The sequence below is a fragment of the Psittacula echo genome (assembly GCF_963264785.1).
Source record: "Psittacula echo genome assembly, chromosome: 1".
Classification (NCBI taxonomy): domain Eukaryota; kingdom Metazoa; phylum Chordata; class Aves; order Psittaciformes; family Psittacidae; genus Psittacula; species Psittacula echo.
The window spans coordinates 89,669,085-89,682,729 of record NC_137735.1 but is presented as its reverse complement, the minus strand read 5'-3'; positions in this window follow the sequence as shown (position 1 = coordinate 89,682,729).

The following is a 13,645-nucleotide window of genomic DNA, read 5'->3' as shown; positions in this document are numbered from 1 at the left end:
TGTGAAGTGTCTTTTAACAGGAGAGAGAAGAGTAGGCGAGGTGAGGGGCGGGGGGACTGTTTCATAATAAAACTGGAAGAGGCTGACAGGAATTAACATGAAGGTTACCTTGGTTTACTCTGGGCAATCTTAATAATTCAACAGAGCCTTTCAGTCAGGGCTTCCCCTGCTGTTCCCTGCAGGGGCAGTTTTGTGTATGAGAGTTTCTTGAGGCCATTCAGCGCGCCAGCTCCTAAGAAACACAAGGAGAAGCCTGTTAAGAGGTAGAACTGACAATCCCTATTCATGTGAAGGGAAGCTTTTCCCAGAAGATTCTTTGATGTCTCTGACTCTTGGTCACAGGTCACAGGCCTCTGGCTTTACATGTCATGCCTCTGTCTTGAAAGAAAGTGACACCTCTTTTGCTGAGCCTCACTGTCAGACTGCATAATTATTGTCCCCTCCTTAGGAGCAACCTGAAGAGCAGGGTAGTGCCTTCATCACCCAGGGCAGTCACAGACCTTCTGAAGTCACTAGCTGGCATCTCCCACAAACATCATGCCAGCCGTGCAAAATCATCTCCCACTGCAATCAGCAAGAGAGAGGGATCAGATCCGAACCCCAAACTTTTTTTATTTCAGTGAGAATCCCTTTGAAGTTAATGGGAATTTTGCTTGAGCTGGAAGGGAAGGAACTGACTCTCTGCTTTCTGAGATAGTTGCCACTTAAATAAATAGCATTTTTTCTGTTTCTGCTAACTTGCACACACTATTGGACTTTAGTAAATGTTCCAGTAAAGGTAATGCAATAATCAGAGGCGGATATAATGAGCTTCTGCATTGCTATGGCATTTCATCTTTCGGAGAGAAAAGTTTTGTGACTGGCTTTGGTTGCCTGGAATAAATAATGACAGTAATATGCTGCTAACCTGTGATATATGATGCTCCTTCAATCCAACTATTAGAAACAGTCAGCCAGCCACATTTCAGTGTATCTCTCCCTTGAAAGACCACAGTTCGTCAGCTACGAGACAATTTCTGGAAATGCTATCTTTGAAAACCTGTTTGGAAAAGGAAGCATATGAATGAATGGGATATTTGATTCTGGATGTAACATGTAAACGTTACAAGAAGTTTTGGAATATTTGTTGTGCTGTTTTGGAGAAAAAAAAAATTGACGTGGCAAAATTTCTTTGAAATGAGCAGACTGGTTTCCAACCTACTCCTACAAATGAAAACTTTTCAACCGGACCATTCTTAGCCCAGCTCCATATGTTTCCCTGAGCTGTAATTCCTCCCATACAGCCATGGCGGAGAAGACCTTAGTGATTCTGTTCAAAAGAACCTACACCTTCAGCTCTGCCTCTGTCGGTCTATCTTCCTTTCCATCTGGCCATTCGATGGCTGAGGACCCTGAGGTAGTTCTGAGGTAGCTGTCCTCTGGCTTGAAAACAGAGAGGACACCTAAAGGGTTTAATTCTTAGCGAGGCATCTACAGCTGCAACTTTCTCCAGAGCCTCCCACACCTTGGACTAATAGAAGCAGTAGCTGGTTGGCTTCATGTGATGCTGTTGAGACCAGTATATTTTCCCAGAGCAGAGTAGGTGGTGACGAATGAATACACTCTTTAGCTCTCTAACCTCCTAAGCATGCTTTTAAGCACTCTTACTAAGGAGCATCAGGCAGGTGCTGTGATTGCACAGAGATGCCAGCAAAGACCGTCAATTTGACTGAAGTTTGCAGCCTCACTGCTGCTTGCTTTCAAAGAAAGCTTGGTGGGCCATGGCTGGCACAGCCCCAGGGGACGGGCTCTGCTGTGAAGCTCAGTGACAAACAGGCAGAGGGAGGGCAGGGCCAAGGCTGTCAAACAAGATGCCATCTCCTGCATCACTTGGCAATGTTTCTTGTTCAACCTTCAGGGTAGCACAAAGTGTAGAAACGGCTCAGGTGATTTTACATCAGCTCAGGAATGCTGCCAGGCACTGACTAGCCCTGCAGATGATGCACTGGCAGCAGCTGCTGCTCAAGATCTAGCTGCCCAGGAGATAGCGGCTGCTTTACAGAGTGAACATCTGAGCTCTTCTTAAGCAAGTGTCTTTGTGTTGGGGTATCATATGGTCATGCAGTCCCTGCTGAAGTTGAGGGTTTGTCACAGCCAGACCAAATGCTGTTTCCTTCACTCAGGCTTTCAGGGTGCTGCTGCTTTGCTCTTGCTGCAGTGGGGATGCACTGGTGATATAAGCCTGGTTCGGACCACACCAGTGAGTATTTGCAAACTAGCCTTGGCACTGGTTTTTCAATCAGAAATGAGAAACCCACGGCAGGAGCTGTTGGGAGAAACTACACAAGCTGCACTGCGTGGGAGGCCAAGCTCAATGATCCCAGTCTTCAAACCTATTTGATTCTTTACAAGTGCTCTGCAGTGCTTTAGTAGTAATTGAAGAGATCCAAAGCAATTATCCTCTTTCAGAAATGAGAAATAAACAATGAAGAGATGAAGCAAGAAGTGCAGAAGTGTTTAAACTGGTAACAATGAAAGATATTTATGTATTTGTTGTCATGCGTTATTATTAGTGCCCACAATATGACCCTCTCTTGCCCTAGTTTTACACGTGAATTCCCATATGAAGTGGTTTAACCAGATTCTTCCTGCAGATCTTAGGAAAATACATGTGGATGTGCAGGAACTATCACCAATGTGTGAAGGTGGTCCACTCCTTTGATGGAATACAGTGATGATGTCAGATTTTCATAGCTCTATCACTGGGCCAAGTTTGGATACTGGTTTGAATTGGAGTAGATAGGAAAGGGGACAGAGATCTTTGTGTCTAACCTGGCTTATTTATAAAAGATCACCCCAAAACTACTTTCTTACATAAATAACATCTTCCAGGTATCCACAACAGTTTTTGCAGTGGTGAGCTCTGAAACTTGACTCTGGTGACGTCAGAAGCTCTCATTTGAGCTGAGAACTCTGTATATATTCCCATGTTAAAAAGTAATACAATTTTCAGGTAGATTTAATTTTAAACAGCTTCTATAGAATCATAGAACCGTTAGGGTTGGAAAGGACCTTAAGAACATCTAGTTCCAACCCCCCTGCCATGGTCAGGGACACCTCACACTAAACCATGTCACCCAAGGCTCTGTCTAACCTGGCCTTGAACATCGCCAAGGATGGAGCATTCACAGCTTCCTTAGGCAACCCATTCCAGTGCCTCACCACCCTTATAGTAAAGAACTTCTTCTTTATATCCAGTCTAAACTTCCGCTGTTTAAGTTTTAACCCGTTACCCCTTGTCCTATCACTACAGTCCCTAATGAATAGTCCCTCCCCAGCATCCTTCTAAGCCCCCTTTAGATACTGGGAGGCTGCTATGAGGTCTCCACGCAGCCTTCTCTTCTCCAGGCTGAACAGCCCCAACTTTCTCAGCCTATCTACTTACTTTGTACGTAATAGAGCACCTCTACAATCTATATTTATATCACCATGCATCTCAGCCTCTCTCAAACTTGACTCAGTTTAACCTTTCCATGCTTTATTTAAATTAAATATCATTATACAATCAGGCATGCTAAGGCACAAAGTAGTTAAATGACGTGCTCAAAGTAAAAAAGCTGTGAGGAGAAAACATAGAGAAAGGAGACACTCTTTCTATTCACAAGGTAACATTGGTTTCCTTTTGTGTGTAGTCTTGAAATAGAGAATAATGTTTTGTGTATTTTAATGCACTGACTGCCATACTGCAACACACAGGAATATCAGCTCTGCTGATTTCAGTGGAAAATACTGAATATACAAGTGTAAGCACAGGCAGAATTCAGCTCACCATCTTAACAGGGGGAGGCCAGGCTTCCTTGAGTGCATAGCTCTGTGCAAAGCCGCAGGGAATAAACACATCTCCTCAGCCTGCTGTAGTTAACACCTTGCCATTCGTGCCACCTCTGAAATCTTGAAGATAAGAACTTGTGCCCTGAGGTTGGTTGGTTGGGTTGGGTTTTTTAACCACTTCTGTGATTGCATAGAGGTGACAAAGCGATGTGGTGGCCAGTTTCAACATGCGAAGTTTTAAACCCATTGGCCTTTATGAACCTGAGAGTTCAGGCAGTTGGTCTGGGCAAGAGCTGAAAATAAACCCAGCAGAGCAAGGCTGCTCTCAAGCTATTACTCAGAGCTATGTTGAGTTTGTTTTGGACTCCAGCTGATCTTACAGTCCACCCTTAGGCACATCTTATTTTCTTCAGTCACATGGGCCTCATCACTTTAGCTCTGATCAAATACACATTGTCCCACAGAGGAACAGGAATACTTAGCAATGCTGCTTCTACCATTAGCTAACTCATCATGTAATTATACATAAATAACAGCTGCCTACCTGTCCTTCTGGTCAGGACGCAGATACAGAAAGGGAGGCCACAGTGTGATGTTCAGGTAACTTCTATCTGATGTTTGTAGGGTGTCCCTATTCCTCTTCTGCCTGCTGCAATGCTCATGCTCTGTAACCAGTTAGTCAGACTGTACTTTCGTGTGTACCCAGGAAGAGCTCATGCCATCTCATGTGCTTGAATCCCACTGCGCCCTGCTTGGGCTGTCCAGCTGCAGAGCTCTTAAATGCTCTCCCTACTCCTCTTCCCCTTCCTTCTCTACTTTGGGAAAGAAGTTCTGCGAGTACGGGAGAAGGAGAAACTAAAATAGCTGTGCAGATCAACTCTTTACATTCCCAGTTACAAAATTGTTCCAAATGTCGCATTCATTCCTCCAACAAAGCTTTTTTTCCCCCTCCACTCATGGTGGCTACAGCCTTTGAAAGGCTTGGTGGTTTGGTTCCTGAAAAAGGCTGGCCAATTTTGTAATTCTTAAAAGCTTTGTAATTCAGCTATTTATCAGCAATGGAACCAGAGCTTGGAATCTTCTCGTGCTTGGTTCTGTGCTGCAGCGTGGAGGCATGCAAGCTAAGCGTTATGATAGCTTTGCGCTCTACAAAATAAAGTTTGTCTTCTTAAATGAGGAGACCAAGCACTGCCGTTGACTGACCTTTCCCCAAGCTGATGGCAGAGGACTCTGTTAAAATCACACTGTGCTTCGTTTCTGTGCCTAGGCGTAGCCCACCAGTCTACTCTCTCAGGACTTTGTCTGGGTCAAGAATCTGTTCCAGTTCCCACACTCATGTATAATATTATCTGATGCTTTTTGCCTAAACATAGTTTCTGGTGTTTGTGTCCAATTATGGAGGCTCCTAAACTGTGCAGCATGAATGCAAAGTCTGGATAAGCAAGCAGACAGGAACCAGGAGAGAAGACAACTTTGTAAAGGACAGTTAACGAAATAAAATAGGGAAATAATTTATGATTAGGATTTAAAACATACTTCCTACTTATAGCAGTGTACCTTTAGTGATGCAGTTCTTTGTCTTTGTCAGCATCCCTACGGTGCGGACAGATATTCTTAAATGGCATTTGAAATGTGGCCAGATGCTTTATTAAGGAAGCAAAACACCTAACCTCTGATTGTCCTGCACAGGCTCCTGCTGGCACCACAAATGTATCTGCCTTGCAGCTCCAACCTGCCACCATGCTGGAGCAGGATCTTATGGACACTTTTGAGGTTGCAGCTGGGAAGCAGGCAGTGGCAATGGTGCAAAGACTGGGATGCTCAGTCTGTCTCTAGCAGAGGAGATTGCAACCCTTGCTGGGGTAAGAAGTGCAAGCAAAAGGAATGTATTACACAAACACACACAGCCTTTCATGTGTCTCCATGTAATCAATAGTAATGATGCAAAAAAAGTGAAGAAAAATGTCTCCTGCAAATAATCAGCACAGTTTGGGCTAGTCATCGCAGACATTGAGACAGACACAGCCAGCTAGACCCCTACATTGCTCCAGATAAAGGTCTACCAGCCCGATTTTCTCTGCCTCTTTGGGGAGAATAGTCTAGTCATTCAATCTCCTTCCACTTCTACATCACATGGAAAAATTTGGCATCAAACTATCTTACCATCATGTCAGAAATCTTCACCAGAGTACAGTAAAACATTGTCTTTCTCCTCCATCATCAAAATAAATCAGTAAATGTGCCCAGATTCTCAGCTATTCTTCTCTTTGTAGTAAGTGCTATTACATGAGATGGACACATATGGTTAGAAAACAAATGAGCACGTTCCTGTACAAAGGCGAATTACAGCATTTATTTCTCCAGCTATCTGCTGTTCACACAATCAGGTTAAGCAAATCTCAAGTATTATAAGGGGTTCCTTGCCACATGGGAAAAAACTGGGAAACTGGGATATGGTGGTATTTGGAATGGTGCAAGTGGGAGAAAAGGAGTGGGTGCAAACAGCAGTAAAACTTAGATGGAATACACTAGCACTACAGATGTTTTAAAAGGCTTCATGTGTTTGAAGGAAAACTTTAAATCCCCAGAAGCAAAGACCTTTTAAGAAAGAAATCAGATTTTTACAGTATTTTTAAGTGAGTTAGAAGCAGTAGTGCAAGAATTGCAGAGTTGTGTTTGAAGCTGTTATTTGGAGCTATGCAATCCATCTTTATCTTAAACATATGAAAAATAATACAATTTGTGCTCCAAAGAAAATTCCTTTGATCATTATCAGTTAATTAATAATAACGTATTTGATGTCTATTAAGAAATCTTAGTGAATTGTTTCTTCCCTTTCATGAGCCATAGCACTTTTTTTCCCGCCAACATATCTAGTTAAATCTATAGTAACAAAATATTCTGTTCATCTGCATTTTGAATAACTAGTCTATTGTGGCAGAGTTGAAATACAGTAGAAAGAAAAAGGCATAGGAATGGGGAAGAGTGTGTGATGATAATCGAAACAGGAGCCCCATTAGCACTGGGCAGGCTGCTGCAGTTTCCTCTGAGAACCTGTGAGTTGTCAGTCCCTTAGGCATCTTTTATCTGGATGAGCCCTAATGCATATTGGCAGGCCCTACATATTAAATACATCCAGCTTCTTGATTTTATTCAAATCAGCACTCTTCAAAGCAATGGGTCTCTTAGCTGAAGGAAATCCCTGTTCTATTAACAGCGTGTTTGGTGCCTCTTTCACTCTTATCATCGTGAAATCAGGACTTGTATGGTTACTACAGGGAACTTAGAGCATGCCTCACAAGCACACAACATGAACTGTGTCAGATCCAAGACTGGAAAGGAAAAAGATGAGGGCTTCAGAGTCCTGCTTGCTTCCTTCTTACTATTTCATCTACTTAATATGCAGAGCATTTATCTCTACAGATTCTCTGGTTTGTACTGCTGTCTCCTGCTTTTCTTTAATAGAATCATGAGGAGCTACTTTGGCATGTGTGTATTAGCCTTAATGGAAGCATTAGTGTCTGTATTGCTCACAGTGGGAATGACCACAATACTCTAGGGAAATAAGAAATGGAGACATTATGCCAACTCAACTGACTTTCAGATGGAGAGGGCTCTGTAGTATTCAAGGATAAGCACAGGATTTCTTTGCCCTGTACTGCCTGCTCCAGTTGAGCTGCATCTGGCTTTGCTGATAAGCAAGTATTGATGTTGAAGAGAGACAGGCCACAAAAGGTCTCCCTAAGCTCATTGACAAGGGGATATTACCACTGAGACAACACTGTGGCCTTTAGGTGCCAACAGGATTTCCACAGTGAGAATAAAATCAGGAAATAATATATTGTTTCCAAGAAGCAGCACATCATAATTTGTTCTTGTGGATATAAAAGCCATGGAGTATTATCATAATATTCAGATTTATTTTTACTAGAAAATTTTTGACTGTTCATGGCTTTAGTCATGTTCCTTTGCAATCTACCAGAAAGCCCCATGATCTTACAATGACATTTTGTCATTTTAAAGACTCTATTTTTTTTCCCTTCTTCTTTTCCTTGCCTGCCATTATGAAGTAACAGGCAGAAGAGGAAACAGGCTAGCTCATTTTCTGTGCTGGGTGTAGCTCTTGGGAAATGGTCCCATTGGCACTCAATTTGGTACGCGCACACCCATTATCTTAGGGATAACGCAAACTCCCTATGGTGAAACTGCTATATAGAAAGCACTGACATCTTTGCAAACTGAAAATACAAGTAAGGTTTGTGAAGCCCAGACTTTTCCAGTTAAACAGCCACCCAACAGAATAGATGGGATTTCATGCCTACAAGAATGCAGCACGTTCATATGTATCAGTCCTGAAAGCATGTTGAACATTGTAAAGTGGTTAGTTTCTGACAGAGACCTCCTGGCATCCCTGGGGTTCTCTACAAACAGAGAAACTGGATGCACAGGACACTGGTTTCTTGCTAAAACCTTTAAAGAGTGTATTTCCAAATGAAATAAATAACTGCTGCTGTGAAAGGCAGTAAAGAATTTGGGAAGCAAGTGGAATTCTGGGAAGCAACTAGTACACAGCAGGGAACTTGGGGTCTGGATAGCATCACTGTCCTGATGGCCTCTTGCTGCTGCTCTCCTGCCCTACCACCCCCTCTAGCTGCAGGGTCCTGACATCTTACAACTGCCTTGGAGAGGCAGCACTGCTCTGGTGGTGTCAGTCATAGCAGATACACAATTTCTAGAGGTGTCTCTTTCACCAGAGTGCACAAACCCTTCTGATTTTAGGTGGAATTCATGCTGTAGCTTCACATGCTTTGGAAATTTCCACCAGTGTTTACATTAGAGCTGCACTGCATTGGTTACACTTGGGAAAGCTCTCTGCAAACTGAACACCAGCAGGGAAACTCTGCTTTCCTCTGTTCTTTGGGGCAGCATACAGTCTTTTCAACTCTTGTGCTTTTTGTATATGCTTCAGATTTACAAAACGTGGGGAGTTTGGTGGGGTATCCTTTTCCTTTTCTTTTCCTAACTCCTATTGTTTCAATTTCCTGATTTATGGAATTTCAGCTTGCACTGAAAAATGCCAAGAAATGTTTGAACACATGAGCCTCTTGAGTCCAAAGCTGTGGCAAGCAAGGTAAAAATGCAACAGAAGTTCCAATTAATCTCAGAACTAATTGTTTTCATTCTGCTTTCAATTCTTCACAAGAAATGCCAAGCTATGTCAAGCTTGAGAACGTTGAAGCCATTCAGGGTGAAACACTGAAAGCTTGCCAATAATAAGTAATCTCTTGCTTTCCTCTTTTTGAAAATATATGTGGAAAGCCATCTGGCTGGATTTGGAGCTCCCTAAATGGCTGTCCCTTCATAGAAGTCCACTCCCACATTGTGTCAATATGCCTGAAGTCAAAAAGGGACCCATGGAAATACCTTAAAACTGGAATGTGTGCTGAAGGCTATCTGCAAAATGTAGGTGAGGGATATCAGTAAGTGGCTGTTACCAAGTGAAGGCATCCTCATCTTCCCATCCACCATGGGGGCAGAAGTAAGTGTGCAGTCCCTATGGTGAGGTGGGAGGATAATCTCTCTGAGTTGGTTTTCCATGTTGACACCTCCAGCTCTGCTCTTAAGAGCAGGAATCAGATGCAGGCTGGCATGGTTGTGTCAGTTCATTACCTGACAGCATAGATAATAAGCTCCAGGGAAATCTGAGCATGGTTAACAGACATCAGCCGATTGAGTTTGGTTCCCTGTAGATGCTACTGCACGTTAGAAAGCAGCCCCACAAGAGGTTTAAGTGAACGTTTTGTTCTTGTTTTCTAACACATGTCAACAGGTTTTCTGAGATAACTTGCATCTCTGTGGAGTACATCCTTGAGGAAAAGCAGGTAGGCGCCTGGCTGCTGTCAACGTGCTGAGGGAACAGATTGCTTACCCTCCATTGCCCCTCCAAAAATATCAGCCAGGAAGTTTAACTGCGTGATAGTAAGGGGCTGCCGGTGCCAGCCTCTTTGCTGTTGTTTTCAAGGTCAGATCTAACTGACCTTCCTCTTGCTTCGTTTAGTTGCTCACATTGTTTCCTCCTGACTCCCTGACTGTGCTCTCATTGTTGGCATTTCTGCGTGTTCCTGCATTGTCTTTTGGTTAAGCTGACTCCTGCTTACTTCCTGCGTTTCGGCTTGTACCTTCTCCTCCTCCTCTCTCCCTCTCTCCTGCCTGCTTTCTTTCTTCAGGACTTACTCATTCTCCTATGAGAAGAATCTATTATTTCCCCATCCTGAAATATAGCCCACTTCTTTGACCTGCAGCTCCATGGCTCAGATGCCCCCTGTTTCCCAGCTGGCTTTCATGAGCAGATGTTTGACACAGCAGCAGCTTACTCCTGCCTGGTGGGAGACAGCTGCTGTACTGCAGCTTGAGGAACACAACAGGACCTGCTGCCTCACCTGGAAGTAGACTGTGTGCTGTATTCAGATGTGGAGGGCTATAGGCCTTCCTACGGATGAGTTCATGCCTGGCACAGCATTAAGTAGGCAACTTGACTCCATGTGAGCCATAGGAAGACATTACTGTACACAGAGGCAAGGTGCAACTTGATGGTGTAAAGCCAGCTGCTCCCATACCCGTTGCCTCTGGAGTGACAAAATACCACTTAGCAGATTTGTCTTGCTTCTGAAGGAGGTGTTAGATCCTGTCTTTATTGAAGTTACAGCCCCAGTTGCCTCCTAGCATAGGATCTGTAAATACACCAGGTGGATGTTGTGCTGTGTGAGAGCTGCATGCCGTAAAAGCTGCACAGAGCCAGATCTGGCCTGACATGCTGAGCACTCAGGATGTCCACAGGGAGTTTAAAACAGCAGGAAAATCAGGTACCTACTCAGCCTGTACTTACATGAAAATGCCTACTGCTGAAAGTTAAATAACAGCAAGTGTGCGTGATGCAGAAGGAGAACATTAGGTTTTTCAGTAAGCAGAGGAATCCGCTGTCAGTTTACACTGCTCCCATTGTGGAGAAGGTCTCTGTGGCAGCACTAATGGCTATCAATAAATCAATACAGTGAAGCTACCAATAACTTCACTCAAAAATGGAAAGTCTATTTTAATTACATTACCCAGCTCATCAGAAAAATGTAAATAACAAGAGGAGGGCAGTCTTTGTCACCACTTTGACAGATCCAAAGTCAACACTCCTGATGGGTTTGCCATCCCCCATCCCAGAGTGGAACCAGTCATTACATTCTGCTGCAGCAGTGTCATCCTGTTTGAATTTAGCCTCTGCATGCTTTGCTGGAGAGAGATTTCCCAGTGACATCAGCTGCTTAGGTTTTCTCTCCTTCCTTCCCAAGCCAACGGCACCCAGCCCAGTCTTCACAGCAAGCAGGGGCACTGCTAGCAGTCAGAGGGAAAGGCCAGCCTCAGTGCAGCATCGCAAACTTCAGACAGGAGAATTTTGACAGCTTCTAGTGTTTCCTGGGCAACATCTTCCACTACCAAACCCCTGGTGGAAGAAAACGATGGGTCACTGTAAATATTGTTGTCCAGGAGGCACGTGGTCATGGCCTCGCAATAAGTATGATTAATTGTTTATTGTAAAGAAACATGTGTTGTAAAATACCTGTGTACACTTCACAGAGTACCCTGAACTTTCCGAGCCCTGGAACACCCTATGCCAGATGCCTCCATGCCCTTCCTCCTTCAGTGCAGGGCAGAGCATTAGCCTGTTGCTTTACTTGCTGATGCTTTACAAGCAGTCCATGTGCTTTTGGAAAGTGCAAATCTCGCACAGGAGGAAGTAGCAATGCAAGTGCCTGGCAGTGGGAGAAAACCACTTTTGAGTGCAACTCCTGGTGGACCCTATCCCAAGGATGCTGGCTTGAAAAAGAGCCTTGTCCAGCTTATATGGCTGAGGCCAGGTTCCCTCCCGTGGCTGAGAGCTGCCACAGCAGGAACCGGCAGCTCTGTGATGCTGTGCAAAGCATGCAAAGGGCTGGCATCTCGTCCTAAAACAGATTCTCCTGAGACTGGTGTCAAAATTACAACCCACCTCTTGACAGTTAACACCAAGGTCCTTCGAGAGAAACACAGTAACGGGATACTTATTTGAAGCCCCTCTAACAGTAGGCAGATCTCTGGGATGCTCCTCTTAACTAGACCTATTCTTGAGAGGACTGTCATTAAAGAATGGGGATTTTTCTTATTTGTAGCATACAGGGTAGAAAATACAGTTTCCTGAGCAGAGGATACCCCAGTGCATATTTATACTGCCTGTAGCATATAAATCCCCCAGAGTCTTTGTAGGCTCTACCACTCTGTTCAACCCAGGCAGGTAACAGTGGGTGGTTCTATGCTGGCACTCAGAGTTACTGAGGCAAGACACAAGTAGGCCAAGTGCTGGGTGGGCATATACATGAGCTAAGTAGCTAGCTCATAATTCATGGATGCTGTATGTTACTTGCTTTTTGGAGCTACCGCTGCGTAAACAGTCTGTGCTGCTGAAGTGCTCACCACTGCATGCGTTTGCTGATGTTGTGCAGCCACAGGGCGCGCCAGGACCAGGCGGGAAGTCAGCACAATGCCTTGAGATACGTTATCAACTGTAAATGTGGCAGGAAGTCATTAAAGATTTCCTGAGCTATTCCCTGGGAAAAGACTATCTCCAGGCTCTGGCAATGTCAGAGGACCTGCATTGCCAGGGATGAGAAATCAAAAGAAAATTGCTCTAATAATACAATGTCAGCAGCTTCAGCAGGGAGCCCTCTGCTCCAGAGAGATCCGGTGCCTACGCGGTGAGGGTGGTGACAGATGATTTGGTCAACATGTGCCAAGGAGCTTTTCGTAGCTCACTGACTCCCAGAAGGCTCATCCAAGCTTCCCTAAGGCTCTGGGGGCTAAGAGAGGTATGGACATAGGCAAGTCTGAATACTTTATCTCTAAAGCTTTGTAAATCCTTATAGGTGAGAAAAAATCACAGCTTATTTTAAGAAAGCTGTTTGGTTGCACGAGGAGCACAGATCCAGGAGAGAGATTTGCAGATGCCAGGCTCTCTTGGACCAACTGGGAAAAACCATCAGAAGGCAATCAGAGACTAGGACATGAGTGTGAGCAGTGAGGGAGGCCAGACCAGGCAGATGAAGGCAAGGAGCCCCAGTGTTTGTAGGGGGCTCCTTCAAAACAACTTGAAGGGGGTCATGGCATGATTTGACAATGATGCTAGGAATTCATGTGACTCATCCTACTTGATGCATGGGATAACTCTCACTTTTGTTGCTGCAGATATGTCTGTCCTGAAAAACATTGATGGTTTACCAGCAATAGGTGTTGTGGGCTTTTTCCCTTCAATCTCACTAACCAGCCCTTGGTCAAGACTCAAAGGTTGTCTCAGCAGATAAAAGGTCTTGGGGAATTACTGTGGAAATCTCATTTCTGGGCAGTGCCTTCAAATGAAAAATTTTTTTAAAAGTAACTCCTAACTCTGTGAGATCATTTAACTGCTGAAAAACTTAGAGTTCTGTGTGAAAACAAACTCATCATACTGTGGTCAAGGGACAAGAGCCAGATAGTTATATTTCACACTGCTCATTTTGTCAGTGGAAAAGACGAGCAGAGTAAGAGACCTTTCTTTTTAACACAAAACAAAAAACTCAACAACAGAAGAAGAAGTGTGTGAGGATTGGGCAAACTCCTGGTTTCGTGTACCTGCAAAAATCCTACAAGTGAGCTTGTAAAATCAGCTAGTCTGCTGTGTCAGCAACCAGCAGCAGGCACTTGGCTCAAAGTCTAATTGAGTGCAGAGAGCAGCAGGGACAGTAACAAGTAGAATTGTAGAATCACAGAAAGTTTT